This window comes from Panthera uncia, chromosome D4 (genome assembly GCF_023721935.1).
Source record: "Panthera uncia isolate 11264 chromosome D4, Puncia_PCG_1.0, whole genome shotgun sequence".
Taxonomy (NCBI): Eukaryota; Metazoa; Chordata; class Mammalia; order Carnivora; family Felidae; genus Panthera; species Panthera uncia.
In genome coordinates, this window is record NC_064807.1 from 24,808,413 (window position 1) to 24,833,305 (window position 24,893).

Below are 24,893 nucleotides of genomic sequence, written 5' to 3' on the forward strand. Positions count from 1 at the left end.
CCTCCAGAAGGAGCATAGCCCTGCTGACACCATTCTCTTCAGCCCAGTGAAACTGATTTTGGACTTCTGGCCTCCAGAACTATAAGACAAAAAATGTGTGTTTTAAGCTGCCATGTTTGTGGTATTTGTTACAGCAGCCACGGGATGCTAATAGAGCTTCCTGCCGTGGTTGTGGTATGTAAGAGTCATGGTTGAGAAAGATGCTAAATCAAGTCAGGAAATCATGCCCAAAGCAAGGGGGAGGGATCTGAGGTAAGTTAGGAGTATCTGAGGTGACTCTGGGGACAAGTGCAGTAACTGTGAGAATAAACCCTCTTGCTCTTCAAGCTTAGACTACAATATAAGAATCTATCCCTGGAAGTGACACATGTCTCTGGCATGGATCTGGCCCACTGTCCCCTATGCTCTGGACCCTTGCCATTCTTCTTTGGCCATCCTGATATCCCATCCTGCCTACCTGATAAGCCATGTCACTCACATCAACCTGTAGCTCAGATTCCGGGCTGGTGGTGAGGGCATGGCTTCTGAATCCCACGTCCCTGATCACAAACTGACTACTCAGTCTGCCCTTTCCCTGCTGTGGAGTGTAGATTAGAGTTTGTGGGTGGGAGATGGCTGAATAACTTTCAGTGGGGAGACCCACCAGGAGAACTGAGAACCCAGGGGAAGGAAGAAGATGTAATGGAGGAAAAGGCTCCATGGTCAACCCATTTGACCTCAAGCTCGGGCTATTGCCTTTGAGCTAAAGACAGCTGCTGCTGTCCTCCTCACCCAAGGGCTTCAAAGCTGTTTCCACAGAATCCAATGGATCCTTGTTTGGGACAATAGCTCCCCTGCAAGTTGGCAAGTGAGAGGCCTCATGGTGATTTAGATTCCCATATGGGTGGTCTAGACAGATGGCCAATGCTAAGACTGACTTACAGAGTTCTTGGGGGAATTGGAGGAAGGTAACACACACACACACACACACACACACACCTCAGGACTGCTTAGTGTATGAACTTCAGTATCCCTAGGAACAGAATACTAGAGAATCATCAGTGTGGTTAAAAACAATGGCCACCACCAAAGCAGCAATAATCATAAGAAAAGGGTTCATTTTTCTGCCTTCCAAGAAATGTGGGAGTAAAGAACCCTCTGGTCATCTGTGTGCATGGGGAGATAAGGAGCAGCCCTGGAGAGAAGGTAGCCCAAAGTCAGGTGGAGTCTGGCAAACAAAGTCTCCAAATTTGGGGCCAGTCTAAGAGTAGCATACAGCTTGAAGCCCAGTTGTTTCCTGGGCCGCCCTGGAAATAGCAGCTGGAGTAAGGATGAGTTAGGATGAATGTACCACCTCCTTCCTGCCCCTCTATTATAGAAACAAAGCTAATGTCACTTCTAAGATGTCTGAAGATCATTACAGCTAGTCCTGTGGTTCTTCTAAGTCTGATCTGAGACAGCAAAATGACTCTTAGCCCAAGGATGAAAGAGTTGTCATTCATAAGTCATCATGACCGTGCTGTTTGGACACTGAGCTCTCCTCAGATCAGGCTCATATCAGGTGGTGAATCTGAGAACAATGAATCATCCCAGGGCCAGGTACCAGACAAATCAGGACAGCCCCTACATCCCAGATCCCATGAAAGTTATTCAAATTAGCTAAACTCAAGCCTGTTCACACTGTCCTGCCTGCTCCTCCCAGTGGAAACCACAACAGAGGCTCTCACTCATTATGTCTGCTCACCCCTCTGCCTCCTGATGCCTCCCGGTGCTCCTTTGTGTGGCCCCATGTGGCATCGTGTGCCCCCTCCTCTTGAAAACGGTGAGTAGCAAGCTATCTTTCCCATGGCAGTCCTCTCCTGATACCGTTGGCCTCACCAGACCTGAATAATAATCAAGCCTTCATTTTGAAATAATACATGCCCATATTAACCCCTGGACTGGTACGGCCTGGGAAGCTCAGCTTACGTGTCAACTCTTAGCCCTGCACTGAGCCCCTTGGAGGAGTTCTGGAAATTGCTGGCCTCATTCCTCCCTTTCCCTCCCTTCCTTGCCTGTGACCTCATTGACTTGCTCTAGATGCTCTAATCTTTCCCAGCAGCCCCATTGCTTACACCTCGCAGTTTATGCTGGCATTGTTCCTCCTCCCAGACAGCTGCCTAAGCAATCCTCTGCTCCTGTTGTCCCACTTTAAGAGGCTGAGGGTGAGGTCACAGCGTGGCTGGTGCATCAATGTTTGCATTGCTCAGGCGGGGCTGTAGGAGCCTGAGCTTGCACGCCTGTCATCCACCTACACTCAGCGACCTGTCAATACACTGATCCTGGAGGCAGTGTGCTCATCCTCTTGAACTTGCTCCAGACATTGTACAGATGAGCTCTTACAGGGCAGTTTACAGCCTTCACTGGGGAAGCTCTGGGGGATGATCCAATTCTCTCATTTTGGTTATCTACTCCCATCTCACCTCCCCATCCCTTTTGCTCAGTCTAGAACTTACCTCTTGGGTTTGTCATTCCACATTAGCACTTCCTCCAGGAAAGGTGTCCCCGAGAGAGGGTTTGTCTTAGGTGGTTTCCCCTAACAGCAGAGCCTGGGTTGGGTAGTTTATCTGGGAGTGATTCCTGGAAGCTGGAGTGTGGGAGTGAGGCATGAAACAGACAAGGAGAAAAATCCAACAAAGGAGGTGCAATTGAACTGTTTCCACTACGGGCATCAGAGGTTCAGTTCCCTGGGGATCTCTGAGGACCTGGGTGTAATGCTTCTCCAATTCCTCCTTCTGAAAGTTAGGAGCCTGGGCACATTTATCTGCCATCTCCTCTGACCCAATGGCAAAGGATTTCTCTGGGGGGATCAACTCCTCCTTATTCCTGGCCTGAGCTTCAGGCTGAGAGGTTTTCCAGGGCTGAGGAGAAAGGCAGGGAGGCATAAGAGCAGGGAGATCTTTGAGATGAGGCTCAAGATGGAAAGAAGGCAGCAGGGGCAGAACTGTCCACCTCAGGTGTGCGAAAATCAGTGGGCTTATCAAAGTGTCCTAACAGAGGGTGAAATTTAAATCAGTCAGCAGTAGCTTAAGAGAAGGATTTGATACTCAGGGTTTACAATCGATGACCTAAACCGATGGTTTCAAAATCACCTGTAGATCTTACCTGCCAGTGTTGTTTCTTTCCTCCTACATTCAGGTGAGGACTCGACCTGGTTACCACCCTTGATTCCTTTAGGATGTATGATTAATACTTGATCAGTCACTTACCTTTGCCTAGATACCCTTGTGTTGTTACTCCTTCTCTAATTTGATCAATCAATTAACACATTCATCCCCAAAATGAGTTCTTATTTTGAGATGTGAATGCATGTGATTTTGCCTTTCTTCCATCTGAGTAGGTCCTGGCTATACTTCATTTTCTCAGAGAAGGTTCCCCTTAGGACTAAAGCAGTGGAAGCCAGCAAGGATTTCTGGCTTTTGTTTTCTCAGGGAGATTTACAGAGGAGGCAAAGGGGTGAAGGACACTTGATGTTCTAGATAGTTTGTCTTGGAGAAGGTCCCCCACCCCTAGAAGAGGAGATAGCCATTGACTGAGGGGAAAAAGAGGCAAGAGAAAGAGAGAGCCAGAGGGTGCCTGTGGTCCAGGAGAAGTGGGCCCCCAGGATGGGTCCTCCAGGATAATACAAGTCTCCAGAGGAGAATGGTTGGGTAATACAGCTAATTCCTACATCCCATACCAGGCGCAGAAGCACCAAAAGAGGCTGTAGGTAGAGACAACCAAATACCTTAGTAGCAACCAGGGCGGACAAGTAATCGAGCCTCCTACCCATAGTAGTTTGGCACAGCATAAGATCTTGGATTTTTGATATGAACCTCAGGAAGGGGGCAAGAAAACTAGGGAAGGACTGAGGGTAAATTTCTTGCCAGCATGGGAAAGGAGGTTTGAAATTAGTAAGCCTCCATTGATTTATTTAAAATAAGTTTTTGGACTTAGATGCCTACTCACCACACAAATATGTATTGAGTTTTTACTCTGTGGCAGGCATATGCTTGTCATTGAGAATGTAAATATGATGAATACATAGCTTCTTGCTGCAAAGGTATGCACATACAGTCAAGGGGGCACACATATAAGATGGTGATGATTCAAACACGAATGCAGCATGTGTATATAATAATAGGTATCTACAGGTTTTATGGAGTCTAAGAAACAGGGGTGAAAGGAAGAGTTTAGAGAAAGTTCTTGAAAGATAAGATGTTTAAATTGAGCCTTGAAATGTGGGTAGGAATTCTCTGTCTAGAGAATGGATGGGAGTGGGTGGGAAGCTGTATGGTCATTGGGAAGAGTGAGGAGTCACAGGGGTGTGTATTAGTTTTCCATTCTGCATAACAAATCACTGCAAATTTAGTAGCTTAAAACAACACATGTATTTATTACCTCACCGTGTCTGTGGGTCAGGACTCTGGACTCTGCTTAGTTGGATTCTCTGCTCCAGGGTGTCACCCTCCAGCAAAACATAATAAAACAATTTTCATGGTTCAGTGGTGACGCTATTGTTAAGGAAAAAGAACTCTCCTGTAATACATAGTCTCTGCAGCCCATTTGATAAATATACTGGTTAATTTACTCCTCCCCTCTGCCCCCCAACTAAAACTGTGGTTCAGTGTCACTTTCTGTTTTGGAAGGAGGTAAACTTTTACTGAAATGCATGACTCTGACCTTGGAGACTGCATTATCATTAATTTCTCCTTTTCATGAGTTTTTAAACGTTTCCATCTGAACACTAATCATGTGAACACGATGTTGACACTCTTCCAAGAAATGGCCAATACCAACATAGCTCAAGAATGCAGATTTTGACAAGGCTGGATTGGATGATTTGCACATTCTGAGAAACTGTTGGAATTTCCAAGTAAGGCATTGGAATCAGGAGGACCCAGCCTTCAGGATTTACCTGAAGGTTATTTATTACCTGTCCAGCATACTGATTCCAAAGGGACTCAACATCCCCATAGGCTGTTATTTTCTCAGATTCTTTAAATTAATCTGCCCCCAACTAGTTTTGGAATCAAGGTTTCCAATAAGATTCAATGTGATGTTCTAGTCTTGGACCCACTTATCCCAATATTGGATTTACACATTACATAGTACACAGTGTTTAAGAGTATTGGGGTCATTACTCCTCTGGAGCTGTTTACCTTGGAATTTCTCTGAAGCCTCTGTGCATTTCTTGGCCCTAGAAGGTATTACGCTTTCTTGTGTTAGAAGTTCTATTCTGAAAGAGGACTTTGAATCACATTCCCAGTCCCTCCATTCTAACTGCAATAGCCAAGTTTTCTATTGAACCTTTGCTAGGAAAGTATCCATTCTAAGTTTTCAAGCTCATTGCCATCAAATGGTATAGGATATTATTGTCTTTTGATGATTTTTGTCCATCTGTATTTGTGGTTATGTCTCATTTCTCATTCCTAATTTAACATATTTTTTTTTCTCTTTTCTTCGTCAAGCTTACAAAGGTTTATCTTTTTCTGTTGGTCTTTTCAAAGAAAGAGATTTTGACTTTATTTCCCCTTTCTCCTTTGTTTTTTTAAAAAATGTTTCTTACTTTATTCATTTTTGAGAGACAGAGAGAGACACAGCACAGTGTGGGAGGGGCAGAGAGAGAATGAGACACAGAATCGGAAGCAAGCTCCAGGCTCCGAGCTGTCAGCACAGAGCTCGACGTGGGGCTTGAACTCACAAACCGTGAAATCATGACCTGAGCCGAAGTAGGACGCTTAACCGACTGAGCCACCCAGGCACCCCTATCATCTCTCCTTTCTTTTATATTTTCTAACCCTCTTTCTTTCTAGCTGCACTTAATGCTATTATTCCTTTTCTAATTTATTATGACGAACCTAAGTATCCTTAATTTTAGGCTTTGAAGCCATTTAAGGCTACAATTTATTTTCTAAGTGCAGCTTTTGCTGTGTCTCACAGTTTTTATTATAAAGTAGTCTCATTTTAAAGGCTTTCTAGATAGTTTAAAATTTCAGTTTCATCTTTGATGTAAGGACTGGATAGAACTGTTTCTCAGTTTACAAGTAGTTGAAATTATTATTATTATTAAGCTTATGATCTCACAGTTCATGAGCTCGAGCCCCGCGTTGGGCTCTGTGCTGACAGCTCAGAGCCTGGAGCCTGTTTCAGATTCTGTGTCTCCCTCTCTCTGCCCCTCCCCACTTGCATTCTGTCTCTCTCTCTCTCTCAAAAATAATAAATAAACATAAAAAAATAATTTCTGAATTTTCTTTTTTGACTAAGGATTTGATTTATTTTGGACATAAAGTAAACACATTTTCCTATTCAGGGATGTCAGTTCTTATATATGGATGAATTACTCTATATCCTGACTTACTTTTTGCCTTCAAGATGTGCTCCAAAAGAGGTACAGTAAGAAGCCCACTATTTGCATTTCTGATAGTTTTTGACTTCCATATCTAGCATCCATGTTATATGCAGTTTGAAACACTTCAAGCAAATAATTTACAGAAACAAGGCCATGACTTTATTATAATCCAAGATGCCTGGCAGAAACAAATGCATATTTCTGGACTAACGTGCTTCTAACCCAGGCCTCAAGGACTCCACATCTATAAATCCAAGGAACTTGAGCTCAAGGAAACAAAGCATCGTGAATAAAAGCAGGAACCAAGACTACTGGACCCAAAAGGCAGAGTAAGTGTGATTACTATTTACTTATTAAATGCTACATAAGGGATAAATAGGTAAACAAGATGAAAAATAAACATAAGACAGGGATAGAAAATGTGGAGCAGGTTTAAGATGTTAGTGAAGATGCAAGAAGGATAGAAAAGGGGGAATGAAAGAGAAGCAGCATTCAAAGACAAGATTGGCTTAGTATTTCGAAAATTGAAAGGCACCAATTCTCAGCTTAAGGAAGCCTAAGAAATCCTAAGTGGGATAAATAAAGAAAAATCTATATCTAGAAACAACAGAGAGAAATTGCAGGATACCATAGGCAAGGAAAAAACAATCAAAAGAAGTTAGAAAGAAAAGACAAATCAGCTACAAAGGAATGACAGTTCATTTGTAGCTGACTTCATAATAGCATCAAGGAAGCCAAAAGGCCATAAAAAATTATTTATAGGTGCTGAATCTATATCTAGTGCCTATCTATTCACTATATTCCATATCTAATTAAAATGGCTTTCAGTTAAAAAATAAGTTATTTTCAGGTAAACAAAAATTGTGTTTCTAACCCAAATATGTCTGTAGAGGAAATTTGGAAATGTCTATTTCAGGGAAAATAAAAATGATCCCAGATAGAAGATCTGGAAGGAAGGGAACACATATAAATTGGTGAATATAAAAGTCCATAGAAACACAGTTTTGGGCAAAAACACTGATAATGATGTCTGATTTGTGGATTAAAACAATAAAACGTAAAAACTGATTAAGACTAGCATATAAACCATTGTAGAGGTGATTATAGTTTGTATTCTGGAATTCTTGGATTCTTTATGATAAAGGTTAAGATAGTGACCAGTTTTGGATTTCTTAGGTTAAATTTTTATGTTAAAGTATTTAGGAAAACCACCACTCTGAAAGAAAGAAAAAAGAAGGAAAGAAAGATTGAAAGGAAGGAAGGAAGGAAAAAGGAAAGAAGAAAGGAAGGAAGAAAGAGAGAGAGAAAGAAAGAAAGAAATCATGTATAATTTCCAAATTACTAGAGTAATTTGGAAAATTATAAATGAGAAATTATTTAATAATTGGAATTATTTAATAATTAGAAAAATTGGAATGAGAAAAAATGGAGTAAAAAAGTAAATACAAAAAAATTACTTTAATAACTATACTTTACTATATATTTTAATAAAAAAATTAAGCCAAGAAAGAAAGGAAAGAGTGAGAGAGACAGAGAGACAGAGACAGAGAGAAAAGAAAAATCAGAATAGGCAGCACAAAACCAAATGATAGAAATAAATCCGAACATCAGTAATCCCAACCAACGTCAATGAAAAACCAATCTGATCAAAAACAAAGATTATCAGGTTGGATTAAAAATCTTTATGCTGTCTATTAATAAAAACATTAAAATAAGGACAAAGAAAGGTTGAAAATAGAGGGAAGAAAAAAACATGTACCAGGTAGGTAGCACCAAATAAGAGCTGGCATAATTATATTCATGAAATAGACCTGCAACAATATTTAGCAGAAATGAAATGAATCACTATATAAATATAAAAGAGTCAGTTATGTGGAAGAGTGGAAGTTCTAAACGTGGCTGTTTAATAAAATAGCCACACATATCTAAAGCAAAAGCTGATACAAGTACAAGAAGTAAAACACAAGTTGGTCATGGCAGTGGGAAATTTTCACTCGCCAAATTTAGTGTTAGGACACATTTCTAAAAAGCCAATAAACATATAGAATGTTTGAATGGCACAACTAAACTTGATCAAATGGATGTGTTTATAATTAACTCTAAAAAACACATTCTTACTATGCACATGTGAATCATTTATGAAAAAGAATCACTTGTTAAGCCACAAAGCACATCTTAACAAATTTTAAAAGACTGACAACTTGTAGAGCATGCCATGTGGCCACAAAATAACTGCTTTTGTTTTCTGTTTAATTTTTTTAACACTTATTTATTTTTGAGAGACAGAGAGAGGCAGCGCATGAGCAGGGGAGGGGGAGAGAGAAAGAGAGAGACAGAATCTGAAGCAGGCTCCAGGCTCTGAGCTGTTTGTTAGCACAGAGCCTGACACGGGGTTCAAACTCGTGAACTGCGAGACCATGACTTGAGCTGAAGTCGGTTGCTCAACCAACTGAGGCATCCAGGCATCCCTTGTTTTCTGTTTATACTCAAAAAAGATGAGTAGAAAAATTCATCAGTGTGGATTATAAAAATATATTTACTGATTAATCAATGTGTAAAAAGGAAATCATAATATACATAAGAATGTGTATGGAACCAAACCTTTCTAAAGACATTGAAACTTGTGAGGTGCAGCTAACCTAGGATTTGGTGGAAAATTTGGAGCCATACATTTGCATTGAAGACAAAAAAAAAAAAAAGACTAAAAATTAATGAGGTAAGCATCCAATTTAAGGAATTGGGAAAAGAACAATAGAAAAACCTAATGGTAGTAGAAATATAAGTTGAAAACACAGACAGATATGGAGAATTAGTAAAGCCAGGAGAGAGGTCTTTGTAAACACCAATATGATTTACAAAACTCTGGCAAGAGAAAAGATAAACATAAATAAGCCAAATAAGATATGAATGAAGGAGATAGTGACAGATGTGTCAGAGATTTCAAATGACGAGAAAATATCATAAACTAGCTTATGACAAAAGAAGTTAAAAAGTTAGCTGAAGTGGAGAAATTTCTGAAAAAAAATAATTGCAATGCTATCTAAAGTAACAATTATTGCAAATGATTCAAGAAGAAATGGAAAGCCCGAATAGTCCTAGAACTGTCATTAATAGCCTTAAAATCTTTCCTTAAAGAAAGCAGCATGCCTGGGTGAGTGTAAAAGTTAAGTTGCCTTTAACACTTGACAAACAGAAAATTTCAGTCTAATGGAAGTTTTTCCAAAGAATATGGAAATGGGAGCACTTCTCAACTCATTGAAAGAGGCTAGCATAGTTTTGATGCCAAATCAGAAAAGCAAATGAAAAGAAATAAAAATCACAGGCCAATCTAATCTCTGAATATAGATTTTCAAATCCTTTGCAAACTACCAGCAAATTGAATTCAACATATATATAAACACAATATCTCATTCCCCAAGCTTGGTGTGATAGAGATGAAAGCTTGGTTTAACATTCTTATGTTATTTTTATATATATAATTAAATTGATTAATGTAATTCACTTCATTAATAGGAAGGGTAAAACTATTTGCTTACCTCCACAGACATAGAAAAAAAAGCACTTGACAAAATTTAACATTCATGATAAAAAGAAACTTTTAGCAAACTAGCAACAGGCTGAAACTTTCTCTACCTGATAGTAGGTAAGTACAGAAATGCTTTCAGCAAATATTGTACTTAATGGTGAAGAAAAGAAGAAGAAAGAGTGCATGCAATTATACTTCTTTTCTCTACTGTACTTAACTAGAGTAGAAAAGTAATATAAAGAAGTTAAATGTATAATAAATAGAAAGGAAGAAAAAATGTAGGATTGTCTGCATCATGCAACCAAAAATAAACCAAAAATAAATGTACTTGGCCTATTTGAGCAATGTTACTCTTATAGTTTTTTCTTCCTTGTTTACTTAAGACCTTAACCCTAAAGCAGGGTTTCTTGACCTTGTCACTAGGACATTTTAAACTGGATAATTCTTTATTGTGTGGGCTGTCTTGTGCATTGTAGGATGTTTAGTAGCGTTCTAGGCTTTTTAACCACCAGTTGTCCACTGTGAAGGCTGAGGCAAAAGAGTTTCTGTTATGGGAAAGTTTCTACTCACAACTTCCTGATGCAGCTAATTTATTCTTTGCACCCTTCTGTGTGTCTGGCTCATGGGAAGGACTCCACAAGAGGAGATTCATGGGTGAGCCTAGTCTTTATAACCCAGAGAGGCTTCTATGAGTTCTCCCTTGTCTCCAGGTGAGATAGTTAGAATTAGACTCTCAGAACCCGTTTGAACAAAGAAGGAGAAATGGAGGCTTCAATCCTCTGGAGTCAGGGGCTGAGGGGGGATAGTGTGGTGTGGCAGGATAGAACCATTGGAAGTTAGGAAACTCATCCTGAAGTAGGGAGGAATGGTTGGGGTATGTGTCCCGTATTGGAGGCAGTTTTGGCATGAGTTAAAAATATTAAAAATCAGATGTAATACCATGTCATGCTAGAGATACCAGACCACCCCCATTTCAGTTCCCAGGGAGCTTGGCATAAGTTTCTCAATAGCTGCGTAAGAAAACAAGAGCAAACAATTGTTCATTAACAACTACCATGTACCAAACCTTTGAAGGAGCAACTAGTTCTTTGACCAGTTGGGACTCTTATTGCAAGCAACAGAAAGCTCAAGTGGTTTAAGCCATAAGAGAATTTGTTGTCTCACGTAACTGTAAAGTCCTGAGGCATGTGTGTGGGGAGGTGGTTTGTTCTCCAGGCTCACAAGTTCATCAGGGCTGGGGCTTGGTCTATGTGCTTCTCTTAGTCCTGCCCTCCTCAGGGTGGCTGCCTCCTTCTCAGGCTGGCAGCCAAATCTCTGCTGTCAGTTCCTGGGGCCACATGTTTCCTCATCTGAAGCTTATCTTTTCTTCCCTTGTAGCACAAATACCCATTTGGGACAGTGGCTTTGCCCTGAATTAGTCACTCTTAGGGTGATGCCATGCTCTGACCACCTAGACCAGTGTTGTGTGCTCCCCCTTCCCCCAGTCACTGTAGTGGGGGGTGTAGGCAGAGCCAAACAAGACCTGAGCTTAGAGCCAAGATGGAGATATTCCATCCTTCCTAGACCATTGGGCTTCTCCACAGGGTGTTGGGGGGGTATGTTCTGGGGAGTCAACTATGATACCCATCACCCATCAGACTCTGAGGTTGAAGAAACTTGATTAACGGAGCTGACACACTGTGGAACAGAGCCTCCGTGGACTTCTGCCACTTTTAGCAGAGGGTCTGTGGTGGAGCTTGAGGTAGGAGTCGGAGCAGCCCCACCCAGTGAGGCAGAACTCAAATACTAACATGGTTGTAACCTCTGCTGCTCTGGGCCTGTTTTCCCTCATACCTTTCCCTCATTCTTCTCCTGCTCTTCATTGCAAGAAGACAGACATCCAACTGCCTTTCCCACACTCTGAGGTCATTTGGCTTCTAGCTGGGTTTTGCCAATGGGAGGGACTGGTGGATACAGGGGGTGGTAAGGAAAAGAGAGATGTCAGGGTATGTCACCCACCGTGTGCCCCAGGTAACATCCAGCAGTGCATGTTTCCTCGGAGTCCATGGCTCCAAGTCCCCGTGCACAGGCCTGGTGTGGTTCCAGAATCCTCCTAACATCTGTGCCCCAAGGGTCCTGGTCCCACTTCATCTTCCTTCTGTCCTTCCAGCCAATATGTGGCCGATGTCTGGTTTGCATCTCTGTGTCTCCTGTTTGGCTTCTCAGCTCTTCCATTCACTTCCATCCCCTGTATTACCAGCTCCTAGCGCTAACTTTCCTCTGGTTTACATACTCACAGAGTTTTGTCTTTGCCCAGTTGTTCCACACCTAAGCCTTGGATCTTTTTTTTTTCCAGCCTGGTGTGGCCTGGAGAAGCAAGGGTTACACGTTGAACCAAATTAAGCTGGGACCTCCAGGGTGTGACTGACCCAACCTCTACACCTCAGTTAGCAGCTCTCTGTTCGAAATTAAAATACCTCTCCTTTATTCTCCCCCTACATCTCTGGAGTCAGGGGCTGAGGGGATGGTGTCCTTGGGGATGAAGTATTGTGATTGTCAATAGCAGTAATGACAATTGATGGAATGTTTAGGTCTGATTTACAAGCAATGCTGGATTTGCATTAGCGTAGTAGGTTTAAAATAACATCCATGCATTAGACGATATTCAGATTTAATGGAAAAATAATGACTGCATTAAATCAGGTTTTATTGTTATGGAGGGTTTTAATTTGGCAGGACCACTTTCCTTTTGTGATCTAGAAAGGGCTCAGTTGAGGAAGGTGGGGCTTCCTTGCTGATTCTTGACCTATATCCATTCTGCACTCACCCAGAAATGATTGCACCTTTAAAGCAGGTTAACCTTTCTGGTTCCTTTTTGTTTTGTTTTTCCTCAGAAGGTGGTTTTCACTTCTTAAAACCTTACAGATTAATTTAAAAGTAATAAAAATTAAACAGAAGTCATTGTTCTTCCCTGCTTTATGAAATGGCGTTTCCATTGTGGGTTGTTTTTTTTAAAAGAGGAAATGCATCATTAAAGTCGTTGCATTATTTATCAGAGAAGCTAATGAAATCATAACTACAGTAACTGAATACACGCAGTACGGCACTGGTTTGAATCACTGCCTATGAAATCCCAGTTAATCACTGTGGGACCGGTGCCTTTTATACCTCAGCTCATGAAACCAAAAGCATTGCAGTCTTTGTGGAAAGGCTTCAAAATTCTCAACTCTCACCAAAGTAAGAAAGTCAGTTATGGGGTGACAATGAAATTTGGTAAGAATTTGCTAGCAGAGGCAGGACCAACAGCAGATTTTCATGGGTCCTCAAACGACATTTAAAAGATTGCTTCGCATCTTGTGTGTCCTTTGCTGCAATGTTACCTGTTAACTTATTGATCTTTCCACCTGCCTAGGTCAGCTGTTCTCACACGGATGAAAGCTACGACTGAAGAGAGAGGAAATCATGGAAAACTCACAGACTAGTCCACAAGTTTACAAAGGGAGAAGTTGAAGCTAAGAATGTAAGTGACTTGCTAGCGCAGGATGAAAACCCAGATCCTTCCTGGTTACCTCACTGCCTGCCTCTTAGTGGCATGACTGGCCTTGGGGCCTGGGCATAGAGGTTCTGAAAGGGTTGGGAGTCACATGGCTAAAGAAGTGATGTTCTCCTAGACCTCCCCTGCTCTTGGGCCTCTCCTTCTCCTGAGCGTCACCACACCTGGGCCAGCAGTGAGTCCATATTCTCTGTATTCCATGCCAACAACCCCCCTGCCTCCATTGTCCCCCGTCCATGTCCCTGCATCCTGCTTTTCCTCTCTCCTTCACTCATTGTCTCTGTTGCCAATATCCCCTCACATTGAGAAACCTGAGGCCTGGCAGGTGGGCTGTTATGGGCATGGGTACAAAATCTTGACATCTGGGATGGCCCCTTAGGTGAGCACTGAAGGGCTGTCCAGCATCCCACTGAGGCTATTGGTGGCCTTGGCTGGGGAGTGTGCTGGAGTCTCAGTATACCCCATCCAGCATTATGGAAGGTTTGATAGAAGTGACAGAGACAAGTTCAAGCCTTTAACATTTCTTTACTCCACCTCACAGGACTGGCCTGTTAGGCCGGAATGCACCCAATCCTACATAATCTCTTAGCTTTTGTTTCGTCCACGGGTAGCTCTTTGCTGACTCCTCCAGGAAACCCTTGACCTTCAGGATTGTGCACCCAGAAACTTCCCACCTGGTCTCCCTCCTTCACACTCTCCTGGTTACAATACCCTACAGTCCTGGGTTGAACACCTGACCCTAGCTGGGCCAAGGAGGACCTTTGTTGGTCATTTGGACTTGGGGCTCATTCTAGGATTCATCTCTCTTCAGGTGGTGAGTGAACTGTAGGTATAACATCTGCAAGCTGTTGGAGACCTTGTCTAGAAAGCCAACGGAATGAAAAAAAGAATGAAGTTAATCTGTGGAAACCAATAGAGCTGAGAGATGGTCCAAGTGCAGTTAGTTCTCTTTGCTCCGGAGGCTCTGCAAACAGCACTCTGCTGAGTGCAGCCTGGGGTGTGACATTCCTTGGATTCCGGATCAAAACCAATATAGTGCCTTTTATGCTCTAGGTCTAACTGGGTATCTGTCACTGCAACCACAAAGGTTACTTACTCTTCCATCTCTATCGACTGATTGATCGCTTCATTCACACATGAGTGTCAGGGCACATTCAGAAATATTATTAGTACCCATTAAGCGGTGCTTTTTTGTGAACTCTCACTTCCTTATCTTGTTTACATTATCCATTTGCTCATATTTTCCTCTTTACTGTGCAGTTTTTCCATGTCAGATAGATGGGGAAAAGAACATTTTTAAAAAATATTTATTTTGAGAGAGAGACAGTGCCCAAGCCAGGGAGGGGCAGAGAGAGAAAGAGAGAGAATCCCAAGCAGACTCCATGCTGTCAGCGCAAAGCCTGTCACGGGGCTTGATCTCACGAACTATGAGATCATGACCTGAGCCAAGATCAAGGGTCATATGCTTAGCCGATTGAGCCACCCTGGCACCCTGGAAAAGATGATTTTTAAGAGCTATGTTAGTTTAGATGGCTGGGAAAGAAGGACCAGCAGGGGGGATTCTGGGTGTGAGTTTATGATGGGCTTTAGGAGGTAGGAGTCTGCCATGGCTTTATGAACATATGGTTAAGCCATCCGTCACCCAATGCCATGGCATATTTATTATTCACTGGAATCTACCAAAGGAAGAGAAGACATACATACTCTTTGTTCTTGAGATGCTCACAGTGGAGGCGCTGGGGAAGGAGCAAGATAAATGTGAAGCACTTGCAAATAAGGAGGGGAGATACATGGAACAGGAAATAGGACGCTCCAGTGTAAGGGAAGCTGGCCTGCTCTTGCTAAGATCAATTGGCACTTTCAGAACACTTCTCGTTCAGACATCTCAGGTATGTGATAAACACTAGCTCACTGTGGCTCACCAGCTCCTTGGGAACCAGAGATTTAGAACAGGGAATATCCCAGGGCCAAAAGGGAAAGGAAACATGCTTAATAGATGTTCCAGGGGGAGTTAAGGAAGTAGAATATAATTACGGGTACTGGAACTATGCCATACTACTAGTAAGAACGAGTTCTCAGACTTCTGATCAAGGTGATAAAACCACTGTCAGCTTATGCTTAGTTTCATTACTCATATCACCACATAGATTTCTCATGCTACAATGCATGAAAATGTTTTATTTTAAAATTCCTCAAAATTATCTTTCCAATCGAGATACTTCCTGCAAAGCCTGCGTCCTGTCCACCTCTCCTACATCATCTGCAGACATCCTTCCACTTGCCTATAACTCCTGACCTTTCACTCGGAGCCTGAATAAGTGATAAGCAAAGGGATCTGCTCCCTTGGGACTTCCGAGAAGACAGACAATGACACCTTCCTCTTCCTCCTTCCCATTTCCTTCCTTGCCTCATTTCCTACTTGGACTTTTCATAACTTTTCCAGGTGCCGCCTCATTCCATGTCTGTTCCCATCTCTGCGTTGCCCACAGTAAGAGTCTCAGAAGACCTGAGCGGTGCAGGTTGATCAGGACGGCCAATCCCGGGGCGCCTGGGTGGCTCAGCAGGTTAAGCATCAGATCATGATCTCGCAGTTCGAGTTCGAGCCCCGCTTCAGGCTCTGTGGTGACAGCTCAGAGCCTGGAGCCTTCTTTGGATTCTGTGTCTCCCTCTCTCTCTGTCCCTCCCCCATTTGTGCTCTGTCTCTCTGTCTCTGTCTCTGTCTCTCTGTCTCTCAAAAATAAACATTAAAAAAAGAAAATAAAATAAAAAAGAAAAGCTAGTCCTGACTGGATTGTCCTCAGGCCTAGTTCTTTTACGTAAAACTGACTCAGATGGATGCTGACTGTGCCATTCTCAAGTTCACATATATAATGGAGTATTTTTTCAGGAAGAAAATTTTTATCTCCGGCCTTGAGCATCCACTTCTCATAATATAGAAAATGGGTTCTTTTTACTCACAGGTAAGTTCAGTGAATTTTCATAATTTCTCAGTCACCTCGGGTTAAACATTTAACCACACGTGGGATTTTTTTCCTCTTTTACGAAATCCATGCCCCTCAGGTTGATGTTAAGGTCTAGGAAGGGGGCTGTTTACTCAAGTAGCACTTGGCTGTTTCTTGAGGTCTACCTGACAGTGTTCTCTGCTGCCAGCCCTTGATATGTGCCTGGTGTCACCTGGTCCTTAGATTGACCTGCTGAACTGCAGCCTTGTGCTTCTCATATCCTTGGTGGGTGGTTGAAAGGGAGACGAGTCCAGTCCTGAGTCACACATCTACTTTTTAATACTGTCTTTTTGTACCTGAGACCCTAGCTTTTGAGCTTTACACTGAAGAATATGATGTCTTCGTTCTGTTTCCTTTCTGACCCGCTAAACCCTCCTTCCCCCACCCCTGGAAAAACTATAGATGCATGTTTGCAGCCCAAGAGAAGGACAGTAAAGAGGAAAGGGAAAGAACATTCTAGTTAATATCTCAAAGTATCATGTCTCCAAATAAGCCAGTTCTTCCACCGTGTGTATTTTGAATGCAAATTGAAAAACTAAGGACTTGGTAGAAATCTTTTCTGTTAGTCAAACATTTGAAAAGTCATAGTATAGAATCTCCCATTAAAAAAATTTTTTTAGGGGCGCCTGGGGGGCTCAGTCGGTTGAGCGACTGACTTTGGCCCAGATCATGATCTCACGGTTCGTGAATTCGAGCCCCGAGTCGGGCTTGGTGCTGACAGCCCAGGGCCTGGAGCCTGCTTCTGTTTCTGTGTCTCCCTGTCTCTCTGCCCCTCCCCCATTCATGCTCTGTCTCTCTCTGTCTCAGAAATAAATAAACATTAAAAAATTAAAAAAAAAAATTTAAATGTGGGGCTCGAACTCACGAACCGAGAGATCATGACCTGGGCCAAAGTCGGAAGCTCAACCGACTGAGCCCCCCAGGTGCCCCTCGGAACCTCCCATTTTCTAATAAGAACCATCAGGTGGATAAGTTGAAGTTACCCGATATGTATTGATGAGAGGGGCTATGCTCAGAAACCAAAAGTTTTTTATTTTATTTTATTTATTTTTATTATTATTTTTTTAAGTTACAAACAGACAATCCCATTTCCTCCGTTATTATTCCATTATCACAAGCGAGATGCTAGACCAAGATAGCACAATTAACAACATGGAAACTTATCAGATTTAATGACGGTGTATTTTGAAACAGAGGTCCAGAGGTCACCCACGCTAGGAAAAAAAAAAGTCAAATTCACCCTCAAGATATGATGTTATTAGGTAGAAATATATTAGATTGTTTTCACCAACTAGGAAAGGAGAAAAAATACATCTGCAGTGCTAGCATTTTTATCTACTTGCATGCTTGTGTCTTTCAGTTCCTTGCCAGTGATGCTGGAGGAGTCGAACTCCAGTGGCTACTCAGGTGGTCCATTTGAATGTGGTTCTTGCTACTAGAAAACTTTGTGTGACATATTTTATTTTGAACTTCAACATTCAAAAAAATGTAACAGTTTCAAGTCTTCTGTTGGCTGGAAACATCTTTGTGTTGCACGATTATTATTTCTTTTTAGTCTTTCAGTTCACATCATCTGAACAAAACTCACACTGCTTAGCCCTAAGACAGGGTGGGTCTGTTTAAGATAAAGGTGGATACTAAATAGATGAGGTGTGGGGAGGGTCAGGGAAGAGGAGTCATGATCAAATCAGAGGAACTGAGATGTGACAGTGAAATTAGAGATGAAATTCTTTGAGGCTTTTTTTTCATGAACTTCATACATGGTAGTAAATTGCTTTTAGAAGCTGTATTAATATGTCTGGTCAAGGAAGTAAAGGCATGCCAATTCACTATATTATTAGCTAATGCAGCATATTCCAAAGTTGTTCTCTCCCAGATGTTAAAGGACAAGTCATAGTGAAATTCTTATTTACAGGCGACAGAGGCTAACCCTGGATGACTTAAATAGGAAGAGAAGAGTACTTGAATTCAGAGCCCTGATGGAAGACTGGAGAACAGGTTGAGACAAGTTCAGGAGCCAAGGGAGAGGTAGGTGGCTGGAATCACAGCCAAAATCATGCCCTGGGGACCACCTGGTAGGACATCACTGTCACCACCTGTAGATACTTCACACTTTCCTTGCACCCCCAATGGCCCTGACCTCTGAACCTTGTGCCCATCATAGACACCGGAAGGAGTTTGCACTGCCCCTGCTTCTCTGCCACTTCCTCCAGAGTCAAAGTCCCAGGAGGCAGCAGCCAACTGGCCCTGAGGGCATGTGATACCCCGGTTCCCATGAAGTTCCCAGGGGGCACCATCTGCCTTTTTACCTGCCGAAGGGAGAGGTGGGCCTTGCCTCCCAGGAAGATTTGCACACAGTTGGGGACTCCCTAAACATAAGAAGCTACTTCAGATGCCAGCCAGCCAAAAAAAAAAAAAAAAAAAAAAATGATAAATGACAACAGGATGTAACATAGGAAAAGGTTCCACACTCAATTAATTTTGGAAGATGCCAGGTTTAACAGATTTCTTTACTATAGGGCTTTTCGTGTGACTGCATGCATGGTGAATCTCCAGGAGGGATTATAGGAACCCCCCCCCCCTTCATCATCCGATGTGAGTGCTCCACGGAAAACATTGCATGAATCACTACTTTGAAGCAATCAGCAACACTATTTTCTCACACTTAACCTCAGCAAACTGGTCTCTTTACTGACACATGCCATATTTCTAGGCATGCAAATTAGAACTGCGGTTCTGGAGACTTTCAGGCTGTACTGCTGTCTCATGGTTGGGTTATTTTTCAGGAGGAAGGTAATATTACTATTACATGTTTGCAGCACCCACCATGGCTTTCGTTTCTTGGGGGTGCAGGCTTGGTTTAATCACCTAGATATATCCCTGCTGTGCCCCTTTCCTTACTGAAGCATCTCCATTTGGTCTTGGCATGTTGTCCAACTTGCCTGAAGCAGTTAATGTTGCTTCAGAAAAATGTCTACGGGCGTAGCTTATGTCTGAAAGACCCTGGCTCTACATATAGCAGAGGTAGGAGCTGCCAAGATTAAAATTCTCTGATAACTCAAAACAAATGTCCTGCTTATTTTTATAGTGCGACAAGGTAAAAGCACGGAATCCAACAACCAAACAGCCAGTGACCTTGAAGCCATAGGCAGCATAGGAAACCGCTCCTATCTGTATTCATCGATGATGCCTAAACTTTAGGTCGGAGTCATATTTAATTTGAAAAGATTGGGAAGCTGAAGACCATATCTTCACGTGCAAATCCCAGCCTTAGCTCTCTGGCCAATAGAGGTAAATACAAGTCACATGCTTGACTGAAATCAGCACTGAAGCACTGAAGTTGAGCTTTCTAAAAAGTTTCATTATTTAATGTTTCTTTTTTCAAGCTTCCGTACTTATGACTTTCTTGTTATCCTTCAACATTTGTAAAATACAAAGCTAACACCATGAGATAGAGACATTCATTGAAACAAAAATCTTTTTGGGGTCTACCGTGTGAAAGGCCTGTGCTAGATATAAGGGGTAAACTCATGAGTTAGACGTATTTCCTGCCTTCAAGAGCTTTTACCTAGACTGTGAATTGGTTTATTTATTTAAAATACTTTTTTCCAGGCCGACTATGATCTAGGCACTGTGCTAGGAGCTCAGATAAAGCTGTGCACAAGAAAATAAAAGTTTCTATTCTTTGGCACATAGATGCAGTGGGGGAGCCCGATATTAAATCACACAGCACATATTTATTCATTGAATCATTCTTGCGATCAGAGCCACAAAGGCTTAGACCAGCATAAGCCTGTGAGGATATGATGGAACGCGTTCTCTCGGGAAGTGGCCTGTGAGCTGTGCTCTGAAGGATGAACAGGAATAAACGTTATGGAGATATGGTTGGAGGGAGCGAGAAGAGAAATAAGAGTTTTAGAACAGGAGAGAGTTTTGCTGGTACCAGAGGAAGGGTGGCCTGACCAAGCAGGGCCTTGGAGACCGTGGGAAAGTTTCAGTCTTCATGCTAAATGCAATGGGAAGACATGGGGCAGATTTCCTCAGGGAAGGAATGTAATCAGACATGCACTCTAGAAAGGTTACTCTGGCCATTCATATTGAATGGCTTGCAAGGGCAGTAATGGAGGCAGAAATACCAGCTAGAAGGTTGGTCTAGTAATTCAAGGGGAAAATGCTGGTAGGTTCAACTAGGGTAGGTGTAGGAGAATGATGCTGAGAGGTGTATAGATACAAGAGATATAAATGAGTCCCAAACAACAGAACTTGATGCTTAATTGGATGTGGGAGTTATTTAGGAGAAAGTCAGGTAAATTGCCAAATGCAATACGGTATGCTAAATGCTCTAAGAGACTATAGAGGCATCTGGCCTGTTGCTGGGTATAAGCAAATGTATATGCAGAAAACCCCACAAAGGACCTCAAGTCATATATAATGTATCTGAAGAGGCTAGATGTAAATGCTGAAAAGTTAGCTCATAATCAAGGCACTAAATGCCAGTCATCACAGGTGTGATACAGGCACTATGGTTTGTTGGTGTTCCCAGGTCAGTTGTGGATAGAGGTAGCCAGGGAAAGCTTCATACAATAGATGGAATGAGCTGGGCTTGGGCAAAGAAAGAAAGAACAGTCCTGGTGGAGAGAACACACAGAAAAGGGGGAGGAGGAAGTAAGGATAGACATAACATATTTAGAGAGTACCAAATAGACCAGTTGTATCAAAATGGGAGATTTGGGGGGAAAGAAAAATTTGGAAAAGATAAAATTGGAAGTATAGATTAGGGGAAGCAAGGGGTTGCAGAATTATATGCAAAATTCATAAATACTGATTCACACCTGGATTGTCATGAGTAAGCTGTAAATCTCCGGCACTAGGAAGAGCTCAAATTCTCGGTCTCCTTGTACCTTTTCTACAATGAAATCTCCGTTCCCCTGCCCCGCCCCAGCTTTATTGAGATGTGATTGACATACAGCATCGTGCGACTTTAATGGGCAAAACATGTTGATCTGATGCTGGATCAACTGGAACTGGCTAGCCAACACCCTCATCAGGTCACATAACTAATGTTTCTTTTTTGCGGTGAGAACATTTAAAATTCACTCTCTTAGCAACTTTCAGATGTATACTACCCATTGAGTATTCTTGGCTCCCCTGTCAAATATTACTTGACTATACATGCAAGGATTTATTTCTGGGCTCTTGATTTTGTTCAATCCATCTATGTGTTTATTTTTATGCCACTATTATACTGTTTTGATTACTATAGATGTGTTGTTGAATTCAGTTTGCTTATATTTTGTCGAGAATTTTTGTATCTATTCATCAGGGATATTGGCCTTAAGTTTCTTTTTCCTTGTGGTGTTCTTGTCTGGCTTTGGTTTTACAGTAATGCTATAAAATGAGTTTGGGAGTGTTCCCTCCTCTTCAATTTTTTGGAAGATTTTGAGATGAATTGGTTTTAATTCTTTCTTAAAAGTTTGATAGAATTCACCAGTGAAACCATCTGGTCCTGGGTTTTCTTTATTGGGAGGTTTTTGATTATTGATGATTGAATCTCTTTATTCATTATTGGTTCATTCAGATTTTTAAAGATTTCATCCTGATTCAGTCTTGGTAGGTTGTATATTTCCAGTAATTCACCCATTTCTTCTAGGTTGTCCAATTTGTAGGTGTACGATTGTTCACAATAGTCTCATGGTCCTTTGTATTTCTGTGGGATCAGTTATAATGTCTGCTTGTCATTTCTGATTATATTTATTTACATCCTCTTTCTTTTTTTCTTAGTCTAGCTAAAGGTTTGTTAGTTTTGCTTATCTTTTTTTAAAAATTTTTTTTTTTTAACGTTTGTTTTATTTTTGAGACAGAGAGAGACAGAGCATGAACAGGGGAGGGGCAGGGAGAGAGGGAGACACAGAATCCGAAACAGGCTCCAGGCTCTGAGCTGGCAGCACAGAGCCCGACTCGGGGCTCGAACTCACGGACCGTGAGATCATGACCTGAGCCGAAGTCGGACACCCAACCGACCAAGCCACCCAGGCGCCCCTTGCTTATCTTTTTTAAAAAACCCTTTCTTAATTTTGTTTGAAATGCCACATCCTCAGAGAAGCCATCTGTGGCCATCAGTCCCGGAATTGCCTTTCCTTCTATTATTTTATTATGATATATCAGATGCTCCTGTGTATTTACCTCCCATTGTTAATCAACACCTGCAAATATTCACTTGTTTAACCGTCTGTCTTACCCAATAGGACACAAGCTCCACGTGTGATGGTTTGTATGCTGTCCCTCTATAACCTTGACCCTTAGTGTGGTGCCAAGTTGACTTCTTGCAAAGTGGGTATTGTGTGGGCAGGAGTGCAAGAGTTTAGATCCAAAATGAAGGTAGATACTGACACATTCAATGAAGGAAAATGGGGCCCACTTTGGGTTTGCCAGACAATTCCTGAGCTCTGCTCAAAAACAAGCACATGGAAAACAACACACTAGTCTTTTTATAGCCTTTAAAAGTTTGAAACCTCCTCATTGAGACTCCTCTTGGAATAAAGTTCTGCAAATATTTGGGATGTTCCAAGTGTGAATATTTACAATGTTTAAAATACTCTTCTAATTAACCATTTTATGAGAATGTCTTTACTTTCATGCTCAACTTTTTCCGCTTATCTTTTAGTTCATGTCTTAAATAACTCTTCCGGTTGACTTTCTGAAGAAAGCATTGCTAGTTAATACTGAGTCTAAAATTGGATTTTACTGAACACTGTAAATATGAGGAGATTACATCCTGGTCTGCAGGGTCCAGGAGGAAACACAGGGCTGCTTCCGTCTAGGATTGCAGCTTCCTGTTCTTTTAGGATGGAAATTTCCTGGTGACCCTGCTCCAGGGGCATCTCTTGGGCTCTGGGGCCCTCCATACTGGAGAGAAAGAGGGAGTTCTACTTTCAAGATCAGATGCTACTCCACCTCTAAAGTGATCCTGCCACAGGGTCGAGGGGTTGCCTGAGCCTCAGAATATCTTGTAAGTGCTGCAAAGACACAAACTCTTGCTGAGAAGTAGACACCGGAGACCCCACGAGCTTGTTGATTAAGCCTACGGACTGTGGAGCCAGACTGCCTGGGTTTCGATCTCAGCTCTTCTGTTTGCTAATTGGATGACTTAGCAAATTACTCAACCTCTCTGTGCCTTGATTTCTTCACCTGACACAGGGGGATGCAGATTAGTCTACCTACTTCAGGGAACTGTGTTGTGAGGAAGCAATGAGTTAATATGAGTTAATATGCATAAAGCCCTAAGAAAAGTATCTGTTTTTTTTCTATGTTCATTTGTTTTGTTTCTTAAATTCCACATATGAGTGAGATCATATGGTGTTTGTCTTTCTCTGACTTATTTCGCTTAGCATCGTACCCTCTAGATCACTATATTGTACACTTGAAGCTAACTTAACACTGTATGTTAGCCACACTGTAATTAAGATTTTTAAAGAAATGTCTGGCACATAGTAAATGCTTAATAAATGTTATCAATTATTGTATACTGAGGGTATGGGGATCTTTGTTCCTCTGCAACCCTTTTAACAGAGCCTGTTTCACCCATTAAAACCCACGTTTTGACAATTAGCATTCAGATTTCACCCAGTTCCTGTGATCTGTCCACTTCTTTTCCTCTCCTCAGAAGTGTTGTTTGGCCTACCGTCACGGGGCTTCCATACCCTGCCCTCAGCTGACAATTTTGCTTGACCGGCTTTCTTGCCTATGACCTTGAATGGTCTTTCTGGAACATTACTTTCCTTTTTAATGTTTATTTATTTGTTTTGAGAGCGAGCGAGCGAGCGTGTGCGTGCGAGTGGGGGAGGGCCCGAGAGGAAGAAAGAGAATCCTAAGCAGGTGTGAGATCATGACCTGAGCCAAAATCAAGAGTCAGACACTTAACCAGTTAAGCTACCCAGGTACCAAAGGGATATTTCTTTTTATATCACAGGCAAGAGACACTGCACTTCTGCACCCTCTCTGGCCCCAATTAGTGAGGAGTGGTGACGGAGGACCCTTGTCCTCTGCCTACAAGTGAGCTTTCATCAATTCCTAGATCTTTAGCATTGAGCTGAAATAAAATGCTAGCAGCACCATACGTTGGGGTGAGCAATGACGTGGCCTTATCTCGAAGAGGACGCCCAGACATCCAGGTGGTTATCAAGAGGAGGAAAGGGGACGAGGTTTATTTTTCAGCATAGCCCCTTACAGTCTTAGCACATTTCTTTCTCCAAGTCTCCGTCTGCCTCACTGTTGATGGTGTTTGGGAGGGTGGCCTTGCCTGAGGCTGACCCAGTAGATTCTTATACACAATTGGAAGCAGATGAAAATATAGACTTTTTGCCCTTGGTCCAGCACACAGCAAATGACTCCCTATTCATGCAGTGCTACGTGAATCCAGAAGATAATCAGGCATGTCCTGAGGCCCCGGATTGTAACGTCTCCGGTTTTCTCCCAGGCAGTTAT

The 24,893-nt window shown here is 42.1% G+C and overlaps 1 long non-coding RNA gene across 1 annotated transcript; it reads left to right on the top strand.

Moving 5' to 3' along the window:
- Positions 1 to 6,457: 6,457 nt before the first annotated feature.
- Positions 6,458 to 19,831, top strand: LOC125937962 (uncharacterized). The gene is made up of 4 exons (XR_007462572.1): positions 6,458 to 6,678; positions 13,267 to 13,374; positions 18,325 to 18,437; positions 19,498 to 19,831. It is a non-coding gene; the product is annotated as an uncharacterized LOC125937962 (long non-coding RNA).
- Positions 19,832 to 24,893: the final 5,062 nt, after the last annotated feature.